The 25,071-nt window shown below is 44.2% G+C and overlaps 1 long non-coding RNA gene across 3 annotated transcripts; it reads left to right on the top strand.

Moving 5' to 3' along the window:
* Positions 1-1,539: 1,539 nt before the first annotated feature.
* Positions 1,540-17,184, top strand: Gm35422. 3 transcript variants are annotated; one of them, XR_875544.2, is made up of 4 exons: positions 1,540-1,869; positions 4,404-4,519; positions 6,184-6,263; positions 16,745-17,184. It is a non-coding gene; the product is annotated as a predicted gene, 35422 (long non-coding RNA). The 3 variants fall into 3 exon arrangements; XR_384321.4 differs by lacking the exon at positions 16,745-17,184 and adding an exon at positions 14,478-16,718; XR_875543.2 differs by lacking the exon at positions 16,745-17,184 and adding an exon at positions 12,232-16,718.
* The last annotated feature ends 7,887 nt before the right edge of the window (positions 17,185-25,071 follow it).

Raw genomic sequence — 25,071 nt, 5'->3', positions numbered from 1 at the left:
ACAGTTAAGAAAAAAAGAAGAAAAACAGCTAAAGGGAACTGCAACCCTATAGGTGGAACAACAATATGAACTAACCAGTACCCGGGAGCTCTTGTCTTTAGCTGCATATGTATCAAAAGATGGCCTAGTCGGCCATCACTGCAAAGAGAGGCCCATTGGACTTGCAAACTTTATATGCCCCAGTACAGGGGAACGCCAGGGCCAAAAAGGGGGAGTGGGTGGGTAGGGGATTGGGGGGGTGGGTATGGGGGACCTTTGGGATAGCATTGAAAATGTAAACGAGGAAAATACCTAATTAAAAAAAAGTGAAAAAAAAAAGACATACATATATATATGAAGATAAAAAAAAAAGAAGAAGAAAAACAAGACACATGTGCAACATTTAGGGGAATCTACCTTGCCACAGTCACATGCTAACCTTTATTCATGCCAGAGTTAGAATTGGTAGTTTAGAGTTCAAGTTCATGTCTCCAGTGGTAGTGGTGGTGGTCTTGGTGGGGATGGTAGTGGTTTGTGAGCATGGTAGTGGTGGTGGTGGTGGTGGTATGATAAAGAGTGGTGGGTGGGGGTGGAGGTGGTCTCAATGGTGGCCTGGCTGACCGCCATTGCTTCCCAGGGAAATAGAACCTTCTTGGACACTTTCCAGGGACATTCCAGAAGGAGAGCCCAGAAAATGGGCTTGCTCCTTTAATAAGGTTGTGAATCAGAGCACGGAATGACCCTTTCTTAAAGTCTGCTGTGTTCATTAGCCTTCTACAGGAATCAAGGCATTCAACAATTTGAAAAATTATCTTAACCAGGAACTCATCACTCACCCATAAATACATATGATGCGGTATGCCTGCCTGCTGCCCACAGAAGCCAGAAGAGAGCAATGGAGCCTCTGGGGCTGGAAATACAAAAGCATTGTGATCACACCTTGTGAGTGCTTGGAATCGAACGCAGGTCCTCTGGAAGAGCTGCCAGTTCTCTTAACTACGGTGCCAACTCTCCAGTCCCCATTTGCCCATGCTTTTACAGTTATACACACTGACACAAACCAGTGTCTGTGGTGATACTTGTAGGTAGTTGGTTCTGTGGGATGCACTTCAGGCAGCCCCTCTTTCATTTTGCATGTGTGTTCTCCCTCTGTCTGAAGTTGGAAGCTACCAAAACCTCCCAACCTGACATAGCTATCTTTATGAAAATATGTTTGCCGTATAGGTTACTGCCTTGAGCTCTTTATATGTCTCAGTCTTTAAAAGTCTTTTTTAAAGACTTTGTGATGGAGCACAGAGCATTGGAAAGAACCTGTGGGGGCCTGGGGGATCTTCCTGGTCCCACTCTACTCCAGACACCCAGGGAGGATCTCTGTGGATTTTGAATTACACATAGACATTTCTCCTTGGGGGAAGTGGCAGGATGAAGAAAAGGGACCTCGCTGTCATGATTCCAGGGCTCCCGGGAGTTTCTCAGAGATGTTAAACCACTGGGGGGCAGGTGCTTAGATTACCCACTAATCCCTCAGCTGCCTCACTGCAAAGGCAGGGGTGAGGTGACACCTCCCTCAGCCATGTTTTAAAATTAAGTGAATGGCCCAGAATGGCTTCCTGCCGGCAGACAGCACTCAGCACGCTGCACAGCTCTCTGTTATCGATTGCTTCTGCCTGCTTTGCTCTGGCCCGCTTGATGGATAGGGGGCTTTCCTGGTTGCCGTGTATATTAACTTGATGGAGTGGCCCCCTTTCCCAAAGCCCTCCTCCCATTATACCCGAAAGTCCAGGAGGTGTCCTTAGTCTAGGAGATCATGGAAGCCAGTCCATCCTTAACTACCAGAAGGCATGCCCAGAGCCAGGCTATTGGATCCAGCTTTAACTTTGGCCACATCAGGTATGCTGATTTTGATTTTTTTCTTTGTCTTTGTGTCTTCCAGCTTCTGGATGCAAGCAGGCTATTGCTGGGTACTTATCGTGCTGTTTCCATTTGCATTCTTGTTGCTTCACTCTTGACTGCTTGCTCTTTACCATATACCCCTCACCAAGATGTCAGTCCCCAGGCCAGGGTCAGAAAGTCCCGCTGGACATTTACAAGGGATTCTTTGACCAGTCAATGTGCTAGTGTGTAAGTCAGCACCCTGACATTGGCCTACCTTGCAGAGGCTATTTATTGCAGTGGTCACAGTCTCTCATGCCTGATAGTAAGCTGCTGTTCTCTACAGTGTTAGCCTTTGTACAGCACTGGCTATGGATTTGTCTGATGGACATGCAGATATATGGCTACCATAAAAGTACACATGTCCATTAGGCTGGGACTGAGATCAACCTGAACTGTAACCCACAGAGTATCTGTAATGGGCAGAGTATCTGTAATGGGATAAGGCCACCAGACACTCATTCTCTCCTCCCTCCTCTTCCTCCTCCTCCTCCTCCTCTTCCTCCTCCTCCTCCTTCCCTCCCTCTCCCTCTCCCTCTCCCTCTCCCTCTCCCTCTCTCTCTCTCTCTCTCTCTCTCTCTCTCTCTCTCTCTCTCTCTCTCTCTCATTGTCTTAACAAAACTCTAATTTACTAAGTCTCTTCTCTGTATGAGTGAACTTGGTCTGTGTGTTACATGCTTGGTTCTGCGCTCGTTGTACTGGGAAGTGGTGAGACTTTCAAAAGGTGAGACAAGGGGAGGTTTTAGATTATTGTCTCTGTGCCCTGGAAGGGTATTATGGGGTTCCTGCATCTTCTTCTCTCTTTGTCCTTTGGATGTTGTGATTTGAGTATCTTGTTCTGCCTCCTGTGCCAGACACAATGTGTCCTGTGCTGCCCTAAGCACAGAGCAACCACGCCCCAGACTATGGCGTGGCCCCAGACTTGGAGCTCAGAAACTGTTAGACCCAATGAAGTGTTCCTCTTCCTAAATTGATTTGTATCGCTCCTTTGGTAACAGGAAGCCCACCGATACAGTGTGCCAGCCCCATGAGAAGGGCATTGCTTTGTGCTCTAGAAGCAATGAGATGTGACATAAACAGCAAGTCCCAGTCCCACAGCCTCTGAGTTTTGGAAAGTGGGGGACAAAGGTTACATTTACAGCAATGCTTGCATTTCTGGTTAAGCAGATGAAATCTTGCAAGCTACAAACAAAAACTCACTGGAAGTCTCCCACATTCTGGGTGTTTCTAAGGCTGAAGCTTGGCACTGGAAGCATTGATGTAGGATGTGTAGACTCTGTAAACACTTGACATTGAATTTGCAGCAAAACAATCAGCCCGGCTCTTTAGAGAACACTGAGACAGGTATGCATAGCTGTGGGGTTTGTAATTCACAGCTATTAAGTCCCTTAGAGAGGTGATAAAACTTTTTCCTTGGGTAAGAAAGTATGAGAGGAAATGAAGAGAAGTGTAAAAACACTTTCCAATGAGGGGCTTTGATACAGTTTGAGGATGCTAAGTGATGAGTAGCTATCAGCTTGGGATTCACACCTAATCAGTTCAGCAACTAGTTGTACCAAACAGGCTCCAAGCCTGCCAGAGTAGGAGATGCACAGAGGCAGGCTGGGAAGGCTCTAGTCTCAAAGTATATTTTCACTTTAAGGGACACAAGGAAATGGTTTTTCAAATGCAATATATCAATATCTCTATCTATCTATCTATCTATCTATCTATCTATCTATCTATCTATCTATCTGGCTGTTTAACAAATCATTTAGTTCAAAAACCTTATATTTGCATTTAGAAAAAATTCTTTGCAGTTTTCCAGAGAGAAGATTAAAATGGCTTAGCCTCCTGTGTGAGGTTCTTGGAGAACATGCCCTTAGACCTACCAGGCCCTGCCCTCTTCTTCCTGTCCATTTTCTGATCCACAGAAGACATAAGACCTTCTAAGAGAGCAAGCCTGGACGGCACACATTCCTAGTTGCAGAAAGTGACTTCCCCCAAGTCTAGTTGGTAAACACGCTCGCTCTGACATGAAATACATTTTTGGATTTCTCAGAAAAAAAAAATCTCATCAAAATGCTTTCCCGGGGCTGGAGAGATGGCTCAGCGGTTAAGAGCACCAATTGCTCTTCCAGAGGTCCTGAGTTCAATTCCCGGCAACCACATGGTGGCTCACAACCATCTGTAATGGGATTCGATGCCCTCTTCTGGTGTGTCTGAAGAGAGTGACAGTGTACTCATATAAATGAAATAAATACATCTTTAAAAAAAAAAAAATGCTTTCCCATAGAGAATGCCACCAGGAAGCATAATTTAAATGTTTCAGTTTTTACCTGAAGTCTCTGTGTGAACAAAGGGGGCTCTGAATACGCGCTCCGTCGTCATTTAAATAGTTCTCACTCACTGAGAAGCAGTGTAGAAGCAATGTGCTCTTACAGACAATTTGAAAAGTAGTTATCATGGAGACAGAGGAAGAGCTTTAATTTTTCGATCCTTTTATCTTGCAGGTTGTCACGAAAAATCCTTGCAGGGCTGCTACTGCTTCATACTTCAGATTAAGAAGGAAATGTGTTTCGAACTCCATCATGGACTATAGAGACCCTAAATAACAGAGAAAAGGAAGGTGCGCCTCTGTGACTGATAGCTGACTACAGTGTCCTCAGTGCGGCGGAGGCTCTAGCTTAGCCAACTCAAATGTGCCAGTACCATGGCTGGAAGATAGAGCCTTCCAGTTTTGCTGGAGACATAGGAAGGGTGTTAGGGATGTGGTGACATACAAAGTACAGGGAAGGCTCTGCTTATGCAGAGATCTGGGAGTGTGATCGCATGCAGGGTGCACGGTGCACGGTGCAGGGTGCAAGGGAACAGTATGCATGCTGGGTGCTGGAGAAGCAGCTGGAGTCCATGCTATGTGTTAGGGAGACAGTGTCTATGCTTTGGGGTTCTGGGAAGTGGACACATGTAGGCTTCATGGGGGCAGGCAACATCCATACTAGAAGAGCGATGGGTTGTTTGTGGCTTCATTCCTCCTCATGCTGTGGTTCTGCCCTGCAGTACCAGGAGCCTAGAGTATATAGGGAATGAGACCTGTGAAAGTGGGAAAGCAGGATCCCGATCCTACCTGATGAGTGTAGACTGCGATTCAAGATCCCCACACTTGGATCGTTGTACTAATGGAGCAGTTTGTCAAGCACGGCCAGTCCGAGCTCTTCTGATGGTCAGGGCTAAGCCAGTTTCTGATTATCTCCAAAGAGACAGAAATAATTACAGTTCAAAGGTGTGGCCATCTTAAGTGGGTCAGAAATTGTGGTCTGCTGGAGTCCATCTCTCTGGCTCTCAGAGAAACTCTTATTTAACTGCCCTCTGAAGATGTCATCGGACTAAATGTATCCTGTACATGGATCTCTGTAACTCACTATGGTGACCAAACTAACACGTATATGTGGATGTCTCCAACCACAGCCCTGGGCTTCTCCAAGGATGGGTGCTTGAAATTGATTATGGCAGTGAAAAGTATATATTTCTACATCCCACCTCCCTCCATAGATCATCACATGGCTTTAGCCTTGGGGGAGAAAATCTAATTTGCATTTCCACCAGCAAGGAAATACTTAGCCATTTTACTGCACCTTCCTTAACATCAAATATTATGCCGCTGAATTGCCAATTTGAAAGATGGGAAAAAAAATCATGTATTGTTCTCATTTGCATTTTAAATCACTGTGTGCCTGAGTGCTTCTGATATGTGACTCATCTGCTCAAACACCTCCCTTCGTGGTCGCTGAGCACGGCCCACATTCTGAGGACGTTACTGTTTTCTTTATGTGCTGCTTGCTGATCGCCTCAAAATGCACCTAGCCTTTTTAATGTCCGGAGAAAGATGAAAGCTTGACCCTATGACAATAAGTAGTAATGAGCTAAACTCTCAGTTAAATAACAGAGACTACTGGATTAGAGTCGAGCACCCATTATAATAATGGGAGACACATGTGGAAGGGCAGGGTGATGGGATGGCAGAGGTACCACTCACCAGACATTAGTTATTGGATGGAACTAGGCTTCCTATGGAAACCCTTTAGCATGGTTTCCCTCTGCAACTTGTCAGGGTCTACTGAGGGAACTTTGCAGATGAGATTTGTGTGTGTGTGTGTGTGTGTGTGTGTGTGTGTGTGTGTGTGTGTGTGTGTATGTGTGTGTGTGTGTGGTGTTTGGAATGTGCACATTTCTATGTATGCCTGTGGAAACCTGACCTCCTTCAACAGCTTTCTGCCTTATTTTCTGAAACAGAGCCTCCCCATGAACCTAGGACTTACCAGTTCTGGACCAGGTATCTTCCTGTCTCCTCCTCCTGAGTGTTAGGACTATAGGTATGTACTAAACATTCTCAGCTCTTTTCACATGAGTTCTGGGGCATGAACTCAGGCCCCCATGTCTGCATATCAAGTGGTACATGTACTGGGCTTGGCCCCAGTCCCGGTAGATAATGTCTGTACCCCAGCCAGACCACGGACTCATAGAAATTAGTCTATGTTCCCTGCTGAATTGCTAAGTGATGGACCATGAGTCTCATTGAATTATGACCTCAATCCTGTGACTAACTTTCATCACCTCCAACTTATAAAGTGAAGGATCTAGCTGAGGAATGGGACACCTCCCAGGACCTCATGTTTGCTGGGTATATAATACAGGAAGAAAGGAAAGAAGCCTTGGTGTGATTGATGACCAAACACTGCCCTGAGTGAAAGTCCAGGATCCAGAAGTTAAAACTGAAACAAAGGAATACATGCAAAAAAGAGTGGGGACGCATGCCCATTAGTGCAAACAACCAGGAAAGTTCAAGGCCATGTGCATTTAATAGACAGAGATAGAGAATGTTTACTGATTAAAAGGATCTTGCTCAACAGAGGAGAATAATTTTTGAATACTTTTGTGCTAAATAGCACCATCTAAACAGACTCAAAATCATCCGTAGCAATATGGACACAATTGAGCAGAAAACCATTACAGAAGAACATGTGTCTCAGACTTTGTCCAGTAGACAAAGAATAAATGAAGCACCCGACGAATTTGGATAGTTTAACTAAAAATGTATTCACAAATTTCTACGCAAGATTGCATCATATGAAAATTTATATTATCCTTTCAAGCTGTTTTGAAATATTTTCAGACTAGTGATTACATGCTAGACCATAAAATAACATGAATTAATTCTAATGCAATAAAGTAGAAATGAAATTTTAAAAATACATAGAGAAAATTGCTCTGTTAAGTTAAAATAATAAAACACTTAGCAGAACGACTATTGAGTCCAAGATCCACACAAGCAAGAGGAGGAAACAATAAGGTTTTGGCCAATCATGGTGAAGTCCCAGTGCGGATCCCCAGGGCACAGCTCATGTGTGGCTTGGGAGATGGAAGGATCCCTTTGGAAGCTTGATTCAAGGAAGACACTATCTCTTACTGTTTAATGTGGCTTTGGTGCACAATTCTATGTCTCAGAGTAGGGAGCAACGGTCTCATTGGAAGGCTTGCTTACACAGGTCCTCTATTCCTTGGTATTGTTTGAAGTTATGGGTGAGTGCTTACCTACAAGACCTTAAGTGTCAGTGGAAGTAGGAAGATTGCTGTCTACCACGCTGTCCTAGGCTAAGGACAGATCTGTTACAGCAACTGATGCTTAGTCAGTTGTCTTAGTCAGTGTCTTATAGTTCTGAAGAGACACCATGACCTAGGCACCTCTTATAAAAGAAGGCATTTGATTGGGGCTCATTTACAGTTTCAGAGGCTCAGTCTATTATCATCATGGCAGGGAGCATGGTGTCAGGAGTGGCTGGCATGGTGTTACAGAAGTAACTGAGAGCTACATCCTGATCTGGGGGGGGGGGGGGAAGAGAGAGAGAGAGAGAGAGAGAGACAGAGACAGAGACAGAGACAGAGAGACAGAGACAGAGAGACAGAGAGACAGAGACAGAGAGAGACAGAGACAGAGACAGAGAGACAGAGACAGAGAGACAGAGACAGAGACTAAGCCTGCCTAGGGCTGTTGAAACCTCAAAGCCCCAAACCAGTGACACACCTTCTTCATCAAGGCCACACCTCCTAATCATTATAATCCTTCTTAAATAGTGCCACCCCTGATGATCTCATAATATTCAAATATATGAGCCTATGAGGGGCATTCTTGTCCAAACCACTAATTTCACTCCCTGGATCCCATTGGCTTGTAATCTATGCATTTACTCCAACTTCAGAAGTCCATATAGTCTATCACAATCTCAACACTGGTTAAAGTCCAAACTTTAAAGTCTTTTCTGAGACCCATAGCAATCTCTTAATTGAAATCCTTGTAAAAGTCAAAATAAAAAAAATCAGATTTCATACTTCCAATGAAAAATGGCACAATATATACATTACCATTCCAAAATGAAAGAAAGAGTATAAATGTAGTGAAGAAATACCAGACCAAAGCAAGACATAAACCCAATTGGGTGAAGTCCTAATGTTGCATCTCCATGTCCTATGTCAACCAACTCTGCTCAGCTTTGTTGACTACAACACACTTATTTCTTTTGGGCAGCTCCAGCATCTCTGGGTCTTCAAGGTAATCCAGGCCTTTCCTTTAGAGTTTTATGCAATGGCCTCTCTAGGCCTCCATGCAGAGTCACCCCTGACTCACATCTGACCTCAGTGACTTAGCCAGGAGGGAGATTTCAAAACCCATTTCTTGTATTCCTGATTCACAAGTTAGAGCCATGTTGGCAAAGCTGCCAAGTTCCACTGCTTGGTGGATTGGAACTCGGACCCTCTTTCAATTTCAGTTCCCTTAGTTTTCAGTAACAACTGCCTGAGTATTCTGTTGCTTAAGCTTTTCTTTAATTCCTTTTCATTATTTGGAAGCTTAGCTCAGTGGGGTCTTGACCAGAGGTCACCACTCTCTTTACTAATTTAGCATGAGGGTTTTCTTTTTCCTCTGGAACACAGAACTTGGCTCTGACATCATCTTCCTGACACTCTGCTCATTTCCTCACTCTGTTTTGTGTTTCTCCTTTCCCTTCTTGCTTCTTTTCATTATAGATCTGAACAACAGTGACTACCTGCCAATGCCATTAATTCAAAACTCTTTAATTTAGCCTCAGGCAGATTTTTAGGACAAGGGCAAAAACAGTTATATTCCTTGCTAAAATGTCACAAGAATGGTCTCTAGTTCACTTACTAACATTTTCCCCCTTCTGAATCTTTCTGAAATTGGTCACCACAGTTCAATTTACCTTCAGTACTGACTTCCATGTTCCTACTAGCACGGCTCATTAATCTTCACTTGAAGTGTCCAACTACTTTTCTAGTCTAAAGTCCCAAAGTCTTCTATATTCTTCTAATAAACAGCAATACTCCAATTCCAATTCCTGGTACTGATTTCTGTCTTAGTCACTGTTCTATTGCTATGAAGAAACCCCATGACCAAGGCAATTGTCTTTTACATAGGAAAGCATTTGCTTGGGGCTGGCTTACAGTTTCAGAGGGTTGGTCCATTATAACCATGCTGGGAATCATGGCAGCTGGCAGGCATGATGTTGGAGCAGTAGCCAAGAATCCTACAGCCTGATCTGCAAGGATAGAAAGAGGCGATGGGCTTGGCTTGGAATTTTGAAATCTCAAAGCCCATCCCCAGTGATACACTTACTCCAACAAGACCACACCTCCTAATCCTTCTCAAATAGTGGCACTCTCTGACAACTAAGTGTTCAAATAAATGAACCCATTGGACCATTCTTGTTCAACCCCCCCCTACACACACACACACACACACACACACACACACACACACACACACACACACAAGAGGTCCTTCCTGACCATCTCTGCTTCCTCTCAAAGGACTTTCCTCAGGAGCACAATCCTGGGCATTATGAATCTCTAGAACCCAATGAAAAACTCCCCTCCACCCTCAAGGCCTAGATGATCTAAAAACAACAACATATTTTATCTGCATCCATCAGAGAAAGGAGTACCAAACGGGGGTGGAGAGGGAGAGAGAGAGAGAGAGAGAGAGAGAGAGAGAGAGAGAGAGAGAGAGAGGGAGAGAGAGAGAGAGAGAGAGAGAGAGAGAGAGAGAGAGAGAAAGATTAAAAGAGACACAGCTAAGAACCATTTCCCTGCAGCAGGTGCCCCTGAAGCCATGCCTAGGAAGGACATAGAAATGATGGTGTTGATTTGGTGTGGGCTGCTCGAGAGTGAAGGGTGTAGGGCATTTGGTTTAGAGGAATTAGACCTGCGAAGACTGTCCCCTCAGAAGCCTCACTAGCCAACTCACATTGAAAACCAGAGGACAAGCCTCTGGGACCCTGAGCAGTGGCTAGGGTAGAAATGGGAATCACGGAGAAACACCAGATCTAGGGCAAAAGACCTGGCAACCACTCAGTTTATATACTAAACAGAGTCCTAGTCAGTCTTCCAGGAAAACATATTAACAAAGAGACTCCATCCCTTACACAGAAACACAGAGTGCCTGGATCAAACCAGCCATATGTAGAGTGAAACAGGGTTACATAACTCCAAAACTCAGGACAAAGCTTTCAGGGCAGATAAATACAGCAAAAGAACAGATGAACCTGGAGCTGGAGAGATGGCTTAGCTGTTGAGAGCAATGCTTGAGAGCAACCCCTTTTCCAGAAGGGATGGGTTCAATTTCTAGCATCCATTCAGTCACTTACAACAGTCTGTAACTCTAATTCCAGAGATGTTGACATCCTCTTCTGACCTCCATAGGCACCAGGCATGGGTGTGGCACACAGACATCCATGCAGGCAAAGCCCCCATACACATAAATGCACGATAAAAATAAATGAAATGAGTAGATGAACAGAACATGATGCAGCACCCACACAAGTTGTCAGTGGCTTATTTCTGTTTGATTGGTTTTGACAAAGATACACAGGCAATTTAATGAAAAAGGCTATAATCCCTTCAGCAAGAGGGGTTGGACCAATAGGAAACCCCACTGGAAGAACAACAATAAAAACTAAACAGACAAGGAATCAAAGCAAGCAAAATGTATAAGAAATGACAATCAGCAATAGTGCTCTGGTTTCAAGTTGTTTTCCATGATGGGGTATGACTGACATTCTAGTATCAACATAGATGCATGCTGGGAATGAAAGAGGGGGTAAATGGATGCCAGTTCTGTGAGCTGAGCTTCCAACATGAGAGCAGGGACTTGTAGGTCATTGTGGTTTGAATAAAAATGGTTCCCACCCCCAGAGGTCCATAGGGAGTGGCACTATTAGAAGGTATGGCCTTGTTGGGATAGCTGATGCTTTCTTGAAGAAAGTGAATCACTAGGGGTTGGTCTTTGAGGCCTTGGAAGCTCAAACCAGGCCTAGTGACTCACCATCTCTTCCTGCAGCCTGGGATCCAGATACAGAGCTCTTGCTCTTACTACTCCACCATGTCTACCAACGTACCACCATGTTCCCTTCCACGAAGATAATGTGCTAATTCTCTGAAACTGTAACTTAGTCCCAATTAAATGTCCTTCATAAGAGTTGCTGTGTGGTCATAGTGTCTCTTCACAGCAATAGAAACAAACAAGCAAACAAACAAGCAAACAAACCCTAAGACAGTCATCAATGCAGTATAGATCCAGGTGGTAATTGGAACCTGGAGAGATTGGTATGATTTCCTCCCCCCAGCCCCCACGCTTAGATCATTGTAAACATGAATAATCACACATGAGTAGTTTCCTTAAGTGTGTTCTTCTACATGGATCAGAACACAAATGGCTGTCCTCTTGCTGTCAGCTGAGAAGGAACACTGGTGACCAAGGGGCAGCCATAACACATGACCAGAGTTTAGTTCATGATGTCATTTTTTTTTAAACAACCAGAGCCAAGGGAACCAGCAGATGTTGAGTCTGTAGCAGGAAATAGGCCAGATGAGTACAGAGCAGCCCATAGGGCCGGGGAGTAAGGAAGCTTCCAAAACCAGCCAGCAAGGGTTGGAGATGGAAGAAAACCCAGAACCAAATGGAAGAGATTGCCCCTAGTGGCTCAGGCCAAAAAGATTTCAGTAGCAACAATAAATGAGGTTGTTATGGAAGTTAATTTGACAGTCAGCTGTAAACTAGGGGTTGGCTAGAGTCACCTAGGAGACTAAGCTCTGATGGGGTGGGGGTAGGGGTGGGCTCTGTGAGGGAATTGCTAGATTAGGTTAATTGAGGTGGGAGGAGTCACCCTGAACATAAGTGGCAACAGTCCATGGGCTGGAGGAGTCCCAGACTGAATAAAAGAAAGGAAAAGGGAGCTGTGTTCCAGCGTTCATCCCTGTCTCTGCTTCCAGACTGACTCTGCAATGTGAACAGCATCTGCCTCCATGACTCCCCTGCCTCAGTGAACTCCAGCCTCAAATTGTGAACCCAAATAAACCCTTCCTTCCTTAAGTTGCCTTTGTCAGGGTTTTGTTGCAGCAGTAAAAAGTGTCGCTAATTGTGGTAGTATTGACTTACAACAAAGTTATCAGAGAAACATCTAGCATCAAAAAGAATGACTAAGCAGGAGAGTTACAAAGTAATGATTAAACACACAAATAAAGAACACACAAAAGACTCATCTCTCCTGCAGACAATTGGAAATAATTTGTGTAATAGTCTAAGATGCTAGAGGAAGACTTGCCTAGAGGCTAGGAGGGAGTGTGTAGTGTGGCTTGTGGCTGGAGAAGCTAAGTGCAAAGCAAGCTATTGATTGCTTATCTTGTAAAAGAAAGCAGAAGACACAGGAACTGGTGGGATGTGGTGTGCGTGCGTGCGTGTGTGTGTGTGTGTGTGTGTGTGTGTGTGTGTGTGTGTGTGAGTGAGTGTGTGTGCTGTGAAATGCCTTCCTGGACATGACATGCCTATTGCAGGTTTCAGGGATGAAGTCCGACGAGCAGGATTGCTACTGGGGAAACAGGGACACCAGTGTCCACAGCTAGTGCACACTGCAGAAGGCTCCAGGACAGGACACAAGGGGTTGGTGCTTTCCCTCTGTGGGCCCCCCTCCCCAAAATCTCATCTTACTGACTGTGAGATGAATATCAAAAAAATCCCAGTGAAGGAGGCTCTGAGAAATCTGTGCTTTGGACTCCTGAAGACTGCCATCTTAATCGCAAGTACAGTGTGAGGGGATGTGACTAGTTAGTACAGTGTGAGGGGGTGTGACTAGTTAGTACAGTGTGAGGGGTGTGACTAGTTAGTACAGTGTGAGGGGGTGTGACTAGTTAGTACAGTGTGAGGGGATGTGACTAGTTAGTCTATATAAGGAAGTCCTGTGTCCTGTGGATGGGATCCTGGAGCAGAAGAAAAGGCAATAGGAAACAAGGAGATAGCATGGCACATGAGTTGTGCTTAGGACTATTGTATCCAAGCTGGGTTGTCACTGTTTAATAACATTGTGTCGACCTTCTAGATATCAGACCTTATTAATGATAGAAATAGACCTTGTGTTTTGGGAATTCTCTGTGCTATCTTTTTCTTTTCTTTTCTTTCTTTTTTTTTTTTTATTTTTTGTGTATCCAAATCATTTCCAAAATTGAGACTTTGCCAAAATGTTTTCTAAAGGGTGAGCACATTATCACTGTGCTATTTTAATTGCCCCAAAGGATAAGCTCTACATTAAAAAAAAACCCAAAACAAAAACAAAAAAACAAACAGACTTCACATTTCATAGATTTCCACTGCCCTTAGCCTTGGTCAGAGAAATTTCTTGTCTCTCTCTCTCTCTCTCTCTCTCTCTCTCTCTCTCTCTCTCTCTCTCTCTCTTTCTCTCTCTCTCTCTTTGTAGCAGGTGATGGTTAGCACGGAGACTCATTAGCTGGTCAAAGTACTGAAAATAAGATGCTTTTGAGTGCTCGGCTCTAATTGGGACATCAATATCATGCTCCCTTCCGAAGAGCCATGCTTGTAAGAGAGGATAGAAAAAAGGCAGGAGTCAGAGGATGGGCAGGAGGGAGGTGCTCTTCTGGACAAGGCGTGATTATTGCATGCATTAAGCCATGGCAGCTGTGTTTAGTGGTGGACGATCAAGCTAGGCGACATACCAGCCTGGGTGAGGAAGGAGTGCACGAGGTCCTCCTGCAAGCTGGGAATTAGTAGCTGCTGCAGGGAGGGTAGTCATTCTCCTTGAGTTGGTAGAGCCACGATAAGTTGCCCACAATCCAGTAAACAAACCTGTAACCATCCATGGTGCCAACCCTGAATAATCTCAGCAGGTCATCAAAAAAACCACAGAGTAAGAAAGGGATGTGTCAGGAGAAAAAAATAGGGCCCAGAAAGAGGAAGAGAATAAGGGTCAATTCTGATCAAAAGAGATTATCTACCTGTGTGAAATTTGCAGAGAATAAATAAAAGTATTAAAATGAAAATATTATACAGACAAACATTTTTTTCCCATCAATAGGAAAGATTTTAAAATAACTGTGCTCCCATGATTCTTTCATTCACGTGGACCTGTATTGACTTGGGTGTTGATTGTCCCTCTTGCTATTCAGATGTGTGTGTGTGTGTGTGTGTGTGTTACTGACCATTTAACCCGGGCCCCTTTCATTTCTAGGTAAGTGCTTTGTATATGTGTACGTGGAAAGCCAGGGGACAGCTGTGGCCTGCTTCCTCGGGAACTCTTCAGCTTTCTTCTTAGACAGGGCCATTACGGGGACCTGAGCCTTCCAATGAGCATAGACCAGTTGGCCCGGAAGCCCAAGGAGGTCCATCTGCCCCCACCTCCCCAACATGGTCATCACAAGCAGGTGCCATCACACTAGGATTACATGGGATCTTGGAGTTGAACTCGTCCTCAGGCTTCGCAGCGAGAACTTCACCAGCCAAGTGCTCTATGGAACTCCTAGGCTCACTTTTTTTTTTTCTGGAAAACTCTAAAGTTCAGCAATATAGTTGTGCTCTATTGAGTAACTCTCACTATTACATACAACACAATGGTAAACATCTCTGTGGGCTTTTCCCCTTCTACAGAGTTGCTTCTCTGACTACCACCTTTCAAAAAGAGTTTTCATTAGTTCTTTTTAAAGTTATTTGCATTTGCATGTGCTTGCAGGAGTTTGATGCACCACGTGTGTGCAATATCCACAGGGGCCAGGTGAAGGTGTCAGGTTCCTTGGAACTGGAATTCCAGGTGGCTGTGAGGCACAGGGTGTGGTTCCTTGGGACTGAACCTGGGTGGTTTGCAAGAGCAGTAAGGACTCTTAACCACCGGATCATCTCTCCAGCATTCAGACCACTGCCTGTAAGTTCCACTTCAGCGTCAAACAGTTCGTGCCTTAAAACACACGAATAAGATTTAAAATATACAATGACTCCCTGGCAAAGGCAGATGAAAAACAGGAAGTTACAGACAAGTGCGGGCATCTCCAGGCTGGATACTCTGTGTGTGTGTGTGTGTGTGTGTGTGTGTGTGTGTGTGTGTGTGTGTCTGCCATAGCTCTCATGTCACTCTGTCAAATATTTAACAATGGATTTCTAGCTTCGTTGTGACAGTGTGTCTCCATTACCTACTGGGTGAGCCCATCGCACTTCTTCCAAAGCATTTTAAATGGATGCCGGAAACTGAACTCAAGTCCTCTGGAAGAGTAGTCAGGACTCTTAACCACTGTATATCTCTCCAGGCTTCATATTTGTATTTTATTTCTTAGATGATGTTTGGGTCATGAGTGGACAAGGGATGGTATTGATTTTTATTGTTTTAAAACTTAATGTAGGGCCATAAGATGACTCAGCATATAAAGGCAGGTGTTGCCAAACTTGACAACCTGAATTCATTCCCTGCAAGTCAGGTGGTAGAAGGAGAGATTTGACTCTTTTGAGTTGTACTCTGATCTCCATATATGTGCAGTGTCATGTGTATAGGCCATACCCAAAATGTAAGTATGAAAAATAATCTCACATTAAGACTATATAATTTTTTTTTGCAACATGGTGTCTTTGCTTTGGGGCATTGTATAGTGTACATGAGCTTCTTCTAAGGATGGCTGTGTGTGAATATACCAATGACTCTGCAAGCATCCATTAAGTGTACTTCATACTGTCTCCTCATTGGTTGGGATGTGTGCTTCTTTGCATTTATGCTATGATCCCCAATTGCTCTTTGGCCACAGCTATGGGATGTGCTGTAGTAAACACTAGGGTCGTTTCTAATTCATTATGGCAGGCGTCTTCATAGGAAGAGGTGGTGGGACACAGAAATAGAAGGAAGGCCTGCAAGGACACCAACATCCATCCACCAAGGAAATGGCTTCAGGAGAAAGCAGCCCCGAGAGCCCTGGTCACGCCTGTCTGTGGTGCCTGCAGTCGCTGTGGTCTAAGCCTCCTTAGCTGGGATCTTTGCTATGATAGCTGTGCAATGCAACTGTCCAACTAGTCCTCAAGGTCCTGGCCACTCAGCCGAGAGCAGGAATCACTGTGGAAGATGCTCACTATATTCCAAAGCTCCACAGAACTCATTTCCCAGCCTGGAAGCCATAGCTCAGCTTAGGAAAAACTGGCTTATTTGTAGAACAAAGCAGTATGGGCCATGGAGGAGAGAGACACTACCTGGGTCAAATAGCTTGAGCTCAGGTCTGCCTGTGCCTCCTGCAGACCCTTCCTCTTGTGGTGATCCCATGTGTTTGCAGAACCCCCAGCTAGGCACAGTGCATGGATGCAGCCCTCCTGGAAGATTGCATCAGAGTTCAGGTGATGACCATGTTCCTGTGACAAGCTCCCAGGGACCATAATAGAAGCCCAGACAGATGTGCGAGATGTACCTCTTGTTTCTCTCCTTTTTTGTTCTTAAGCAAGGGACTTGGTTTTTTTTTTTTTTTTTTTCAGGGCATGGCTTTCCCCTGGAGGCTGAAATGAAGAGATTTCTGGAGCTTGAAATGGCAATAGTCATTAAATTAACCCGGCTCCCCTCAGAGCATTTTCTCGGTTTGTCCTGAAAATGACAAGAGGAGAAAACAGACAGAGCATTGGTCCTGGGGCCTCAGGAGTCAGACAGCTTCTGGAATCTATTCCATCATCTAAGACTCACAACAGTCAACTCTACCCTATGACAGGATTTACCTCCTCAGATAAATGGTCGCATTTTCCCATCGCTTCAGCAAGACACCATGGCAAATGAATGTGTTAGAGAAAATTAAATCCCGTGGGTTTATTTATATATTTCACTGCTTCTTCTTCTTCTTCTTCTTCTTCTTTTTTTTTTTTTTTTGCCCCAAGTGGGTAACGATAATAAATGTGAATAAAAGCAATCAACATATTGCACTGGATATTAGAATTGATGTTGCTAACATAATTAAGAAACTCATTTCATTAAGATTGCTAATTATAAGATGTTTAAAAAAATCACCCCAGACTGTATATAATTCAAGATAGGACTGGAATTTATTAGATGGAAATGGGTTGAGGGAATCTGTGAACATGTGGCTTGAGATGATACTCCGAGGTGATGAGGAAGGTCCAGGTAAGTGGAGCTGATGGGCTCTGTGGACTGGCAACAATGGGGCATGAGGCCCCAAGTAGTTGAGTTCCATTGTGGTGGGGGAATGGCACCTGACCCACTATGCCAAATAACCACTTTATCCGGAGTTCACCTCTGACCCCGAGGTAATGCTGCCTATCACAGGTTTCCACCCACACATGTGGAACATCACTAAGCATTGAGGAGCATGTTAAGAAACCCTCAGCAGATGCACAAGCCTCTGACAGAATCCCAGGGCCAGATTTCCACAGGGACAGGAGTGCCAGGTCTCACTGTCAGCCCCAGCTGAAAGGTCTGGCACAGGGACCTTGGAAAGACACTGGAACCTTGGAAGGACACACCATTGCTTGCCCCTCTAAGAAAAAAAAAAAAAGGAATGATTTCTATCTATGGTGGTGGTTAAAGCAATAGAAGCTTTGTTTATTTTTGTAATTCTGGGGGCTGAACACGAGCATGCTAAGCTGGTGCTGTAACCCTCAGTAACAGAGTTTTTGTACTCTAAAGAAAAGTGCATTAGTCAGGATATTATGTATGTCTATGTATCATCAGGGTCAGGTTTGTGTCTGTAGAAGTCTCTCTGAGTCCTTCTTAGAAGCTACCTTAGTTTGTTTTGGTGTTGCTGTGATAAAATATCAGGGCAAAAGCAAGTTAAGGGAGAAAGGCCACAGTTCAAAGTACAGTCCAGCATTGTGGGGAAGTAAAGCTTGCAGGAGCATGGAACAGTTGGCCACCACTGAGTCCACTGTCTGAGGAGAGCAATACATGCATACTAGTGCTAAGCTAGCTCTTTCCATTTTATACAGCCCAGGGTCCCCAGTCCAGGGGATGCTCCAGCCCACAGTTAAGATGGGTCTTTCTTCAGTTAACATCATTAAGACAATCCCCCTAAGGCAGGTCCAAAGGCCCATCTTCCAGGCAATTCTAGTTGACATTTCACACTGACTAGCACAGATGACTTTGTTCCTTCTCAGACAATATTCACAGAGCAACTGCCAGGCTCTGAGTACCAAATGGTGATGGATGGTGCTGTTAAGATGACTAAAGATCCTAAGAACAAACAAGAATAAGAGTGACGTCACAGCTGAAACCTCCTGTATCCACAAGCCTGTCTCTCTCTCTCTCTCTCTCTCTCTCTCTCTCTCTCTCTCTCTCTCTCTCACACACACACACACACACACACACAGACTCACTCACTCACAACTAAAGGAAGGACTACCTTGGGTGCTTTTATCCAGTGGTAGCTGATATGACCCAGAGGGAGCCAAAACTGGCCCTACCACTTAGCAGATCCATCCCTTAACATCCCTTAATATTATGCAGTTGATGGCTGTCTTAGTTAGGATTTCTGTTGCTGCATAAAACACCATGACCAAAAAGCAAACCATGGAGGAAAGGGTTTATTTGGCTTACACTGCCATATTGCTGTTCATCATCAAAGGAAGTCAGAACAAGAACTCAAACAGGGCATAATCCTGGAGGCAGGAGCTGATGCAGAGGCCATGAAGGGGTGCTGCTTGCTGATTTGCCTCCATGGCTCTCTTGGCCTGTTGTTTTAGAGAACCCAAGACCACCAGCCCAGTGATGGAACGACACACAAAGGGCTGGGCTCAATCCCATCAATTACTAAATTAAAATAAAAACTTCTACAGCTGAATATTATAGAGGCATTTTCTCAACTAAGGTCCCCTCCTTTCAGATAATTTTAGTTTATTTGTCAAGAATATCCAGCACAGAGGCACACATCCATTTATGACGTCATTGTGCTAGAACCATCAAAGCAGAGCTCAAGTGCTATCCGACTAGGAGTTCTGAGGGTGTATAGGTCTGGAAGAATTAGAAGCACCAAAGGTGAGACTTGGCCAACACTAGGATGCATGGATGATGAGACAGAACAAATGGTCTTTCTGGGAAAACAGAAAATCAGGTGAGAAGGTGTCCTCTGCATATTAGCATAGTGGGTGACACAGACACGGTACTTGTGGGTCTGGGTTCGATCTCATGAGCAAGTTGCCTACAAATGACACTGTGGCATGATGGAGAGAGCTTGGAACTTAATTCTGGAGCACTGGAGGGTAAGGGTATGGCTAAGCCAGTATCCATTGCATGTTTAAATATTTTAATATGGTCCCTGGAACCTGGGGGATCTTTTTACTGTTCTCTGAACTGAGAGTTTTCCTGAGGCTAGATGAGCAAGGACATTAGTAATGCAGGGAATTGCTGTAATGGAGATTTCTTCAGTAGGGCTGATTATAGGGGCTGGTAAGATACTTGAATATCTCCAAAACAAGGAGTGGAGAAAAACACATTTTGCAGGAGGCTTTGCCTGTGCATGCATCTGTGGAGCAGAGTAGCACTCTGAGAATAAGGCACAGATTCAGAGTTCAGGTCTGTCACCTGCAGTTTTTCCAGGGTTACCAACCCCCAAACAACCATATGTGAAAGCTCTTCAGTGCATTTTGTGATGCCCTACAGCAGTCTTGTTGGTCTAGATATGAAGGCAGAGGAAAATCTAAGCTAGGTCTTCCTTTAACAGAGAGCAACACAAAGAGAAAATGAGATTCAACCTATTGTCAAAAATGAAAATTCCTCAAGTGTGGTTGTGCGGCTTAAAATTAGCATATACTAAGAGAAAGGGGAACACTGAAAGTGTTGCTGGTATGATCTGTTTAACCATGGTGCTAAGCCCACTGAACCAGTTCACTGAAGGCAGTGAAGGATATGGTGACAGTAAGGGGCAGGGCTAAGGCATGCTTAAAGCAAGTTTCACTTTTGGTTGTATATTTTCTTTTAGTGTAATAAACATTCATTAATGTCTTAAGCATTCATATAAACTGTTAAGTTTGAAGTCAGAACTCCAAAATGTTTGCCCAGCAATATTCATTTGAGTGTTTAAAGTGCAAAAATAAATCAGAATTAAAGCTCCGAGTGTGGATTTAACCTAATTGATAAGAAGGCGAGAAAAGAGAGAAGCTAAGGAGCAGGGAGACCATGCAGGAGTATTTGTGCTGTCTTTCCTGAAGGTCTCCAGCATAAGAAAAGACATCAGTAGGACAGGGCCACTTTTCACACAGGATACTTTCTGATGGAGCAATGACATGAGGGAATAATAGCAAATTCTAAGCTGTGACATCGGCCACAAAGGTAGAACAGATGGATGAGTCGCCTGAGGTCATGGGTCTGGGATGGGATTTCCCTCTGCTTTTCATGATCCAACACTGATGTCACGGCTTGGGGTAGAAATGAAGTTTCTGTTTTGGAGTTAAGCCTTGTGTGCACACAAGGAGCAACAAATTTGGAAAGGAGTCGGTTCAAGAAGGAGGCAGGCTAGTGGAGTGGGAAAGCCTCATGTTTGACAAGAGGGTCAAGTAGGGTGTCCACTGACTGTCTCAGTGACAATAAAGAGCATGGCTTCCATGGAGCAGCTCAGTGATAGTCAAGACCCATGTAACCATCAACTAGCTTAATAACAATGAAAAGAAGTAGCACCACTGACTGCCTCAATAGCAGCGAAGAGATAGGTGGTCACGAAGCACCTTAAGTTCAATATTGAGCAAGGCAATCACTGACCAGTTTAACAACAAAGGAGAATATGATGCCCATCGATCAGATCAGCAACAATGAAGGCCCAGGTGACTATCAACTACATTAATAACAAAGAAAAGAAGAGCCACCAATAACTGTCTCGGTGTCAATAGAAAACATGGTGCCTGTGAACCAACTCAGCAGTAATAAAACCCAAGGTGATTGCCCCAATTTCATTTCTGTTACTGAAAGAAAATTACCCTGACAAAAAGCAAACCAGGGGAGAAAGGTTTGTTCATCTTTTAATTAATTAATAGTCAATCACTTCAGGGAAGTCAACACAAAACTTGAAGCAGGTAGTCACATCCATAGTCAAGAGCAAGGGGAAATAACTGTGTACATGCTATTGATTAGCTGGCTTTCTCTATTCTTATGTAAATCAGCATCCAAGTCCTGAAATGGCACTGTTCACTTTTATCTGGGCATTTTCACATAAATTAACAAAGTTAAGACAACTCCTAATAGACATATCCATGGGTCAACCTGATCTAGACAATCCTTCATGTATACTCTCTACCCAAGTGATTCTACATTGCCTCAAGTTGACAATTAAAAGCAACAACTACATTGACCATTAATTATCTCTATTGCAATAAAGAGAAAGATAACTCTTATCTGCATCAACAGCAATAGAAAGCCAAGAGATCATTGACTGTCTCAACAGCAACAAGAAGCAGCATGACCATCAGACCATTTAACTGAGCTTCATGAAGAAGCCTTGGCACCCCTACTGTGCTCTTAAATTCACCAGAATACCCAAGAGTACTGACTAGGAGTCTATTACTTTCGGTAGTTTATGGAGTATTTACCTCAAGTCAGAAAACTGGCAGATATAATTCCAGTCTCAGTGGATTTAGTCCAATGGTTAAACATATCTGTAAAGGCCTGCTAGTAACTCGCTATATAACTTGGCCCAGCTATGCTAATCTTGTTAACTCTCAACCGAAAGAAAGGTGTCTATGGTATTTTTCTGAAGACTGTAGCGGGGACCAGAGGAGATCATATAAGGTCATATGTTCGATGAAGATTCTTCTGCACAGAGGTCTGTTAATATCCAGGTAGAAGTTAGCTACATGAGAAGAACGGCATTTTGAAATAAGTTATACATCTACTATCTATAGTTCTGTAGTGATGTAAATGTGCACCTACTTTGGGTAGTACAGAATAACATATATATCTGTTGGCTGGGTTGGGATAAATCCAAACACTGATGGCTGGAACCATGTATGTGTGGGCAGAACAGCTTAGCTTCACAGTCCTCCATTCTCCTATACAGCGATGGCTGGGCCTGGCTTAACTGAGTATGTCAGAGACAAAAGCAGACAAAACTAAAGTTCCAAATACAGAACAGTGGCCTCATTCTATTGGACAAAGAAGTCTCCTGGCTGAGACCAAAGTTTATATGTGAGGAAAGAAATCAAATGTTGGATAGAAATTCTGGAGTTACATGATACAGGAGGATACAGAAATCTAGAGAAGCAAGGCTCACTGTGTAATATCCATGGATCAAGAGCAGAATTCTCTTATTTACCCAAATATGTTTGTCTGCCATGAAATGCCCGTGGGCTGGGAGCTAAGGCACACCATGAGCACAATCCCTGTCTGCAGGGAGCTGAGACTCTCAGAGGGAGACTCTAGCTGACACTCTGACTATGGGAAAGATGCATGGGCTTAGGGCCAGCATCAGTGAGTGGGAGCTGGTGCCTAGTGCCTCGTCTGTGGGATGACTCTTAATAGAACACAATGCACGGGCAATGCCAAGAAAAGAGGCAGGGTGGTGTCAAGGCAGCTGAGGGTGTCTGTGGCATCATTATCTATGGGTCAGGATTCAGAGTGAGTCCGGGCCTCTCTGGATTCTATTTCCTCCTCTGGGAATGATGAGGAGTTAGACCTGAGTCCTCTCTTATACATTCGAGGAAATCGTTGCCCTATTTCTCAGACCCAGACTCTATGGCAGAGCTGTTTCATAACCCAGGAAAGGTACAGTCCAGGCCCTGCTCAACTTTCTCAGTACAAATGAGCTTTCCGGGCTGTGGCAGCAGTTCAGATGAGGCCCTGGGCCTCAGGGTCAGAGACCAACCAGCCTGAGACATGTGATCATTCCTTGCTATGTTACTCCATAGTAACTTGGGTTCTCTGAGCCTAGTGCCCATCTGCAGAGAGGTATTCTATTGTTCCTTGGCATGCCACTGCATGGGGAAGAGAAGGTCAAGCTGACCATATGTTAGTCCACAGCTGTGAGAGATCTTTCTCTTCAGGGGCATTCTTTAACTGGATTCCACCACACCAGGGAAGTGCTGACACACTGAGTATTCCTTTCCTCTGAGGTCCAGGAGGCACAGTGGCTCTTGTCCCAAATCCCATAGAGAGCAATGATTCATTGGAGGCTGGGTCAGGGGCATTGATCCCAGCACCTCCCGTCAGAGCCATTTCCTGCTGTGTGGTTGTAAAACACGTGACTGGGCGCCATTCCTAGTATTTCTCTGGTTCACAGGCACTTCAGGTTCAACAGCAGTGCTCTCTACAGCCTGTCTCTCATTCTCTGAATTCTCTTCCCTTCTTACATCATTCTGGTTTGATCAGTAGTACTTCGGACACTTTTCTGAGAGCCAGAGGGGAGGCACACTCACCTAGACTGGGTGACTCACAGAGCCAGCATCTGCCTCACCAGATTATCTTGACTGCAGTGGTCTCAGAGTCGGTGCTGGCATCCTAACCCCGAAAGTACCTCACATCTGCAAAGACTGGAGGTTGGTGGCCTGGTCTCCAGAAGCTACTGAGTATGACTGAGTATCTTAGGGGCTGAAGTCTTGGGGTCCTCAGCAAGATTAAAAAGGTGAGTGGAGAAAGCTTCTCTACCTTGGAGCTCTTCTCATTCAGATCCTTCTGTAATCCACTGTGGGCTTTCTCCCATGTGTCTGGGTCCCCAAGGCCAGAGTTGCATTACTTAGAAGTCACATAGGACCTGGAACTGCCTTGTACCCTTAACATTCTAGATAGAGATAAGCTTAAATCCCAGGATGCTCATCCAATGCTTGACCCCATTTTTACAATATTTCCCTATCATGTGGCAGTTGGATTCATATAACTTGGGGTCAAGTACAAAAAAACTTCTTCAAAGTCTTGCTGTGTAGGATGCTGGGAGCTTCTGGAAGGCAAGAAGATATGAGGTAGAGGGAATGGACTCGGGCTTTGAGTGCAGATTTACCACAGTGCCTACCCATAGCATATATCAAAGGAGCCTATGACTCCCCAAGCCTCAGCCCTCACTCTTTGCAAGCCAATGTGCTTATTTTAGCAGCGGTAACTTTAAAATGAATAATAATAACCTTAAAAAGGGAGGCAAGATATGTTCCAGACACCAGAAAGCCAAGCACGACCTTCACCTAAAGACCCATGCCACCAGAATGCTTTAAAAAAAAGAAAAATTTCTTTGAGAACAAGGAAAATAACAGGAGATTGGAAAGAAAATCTATGCAAAGTAGTAGAGACAAGGCAGAAATGGAACCACATTGTGTATTAACAATTTCTATTACCTCAGTATTTTATCTTGTAAACCAGCGATTCTCAACTTGTAGTTAGCAACACCTTTGAGAGTCCAAAGACCATTTCATGGGGATGACATATCATACATCCTGCCTGTCAAGTATTTACATTACAATTAATAACAGTAGCAAAATTAAAGATAATGAAGCAGTAACGAAATGATTTTATAGTTGGGAATCACCACAGCATGAAAAACTGTACTAAAGGGTTACAGAATTAGGAAGGTGGAGAACCGCTGGCGTAAACAAAATGTGGCATTGGCGCTTCATAGCATCTGCAATTGAAGTCTTAACAGCAGTAGGCAGGCGAAGAAATGGCTGCCTGCCTTAAGGTTTGCCTGCCCAGGCCATGACCCACCTGCCAATGAGATGTTGAGTGGTGGGTTAATGGTGTGAACCGTAAACCTCAAGCCACTGCCGACCTGATTACTCAGAATTACCAGTGGCATGCTGATAAAGCAGGAAAACACTCACCCAAACTCACAGCTTATATCTTTAAAGGGTAGAAAATAATTTTCAAACATGGAACAATGAGGAAGCAGGAAAAT

This window comes from Mus musculus, chromosome 15, assembly GCF_000001635.26.
Source record: "Mus musculus strain C57BL/6J chromosome 15, GRCm38.p6 C57BL/6J".
Lineage (NCBI taxonomy): Eukaryota > Metazoa > Chordata > Mammalia > Rodentia > Muridae > Mus > Mus musculus.
This window is presented reverse-complemented; position numbering and strand designations above follow the sequence as displayed.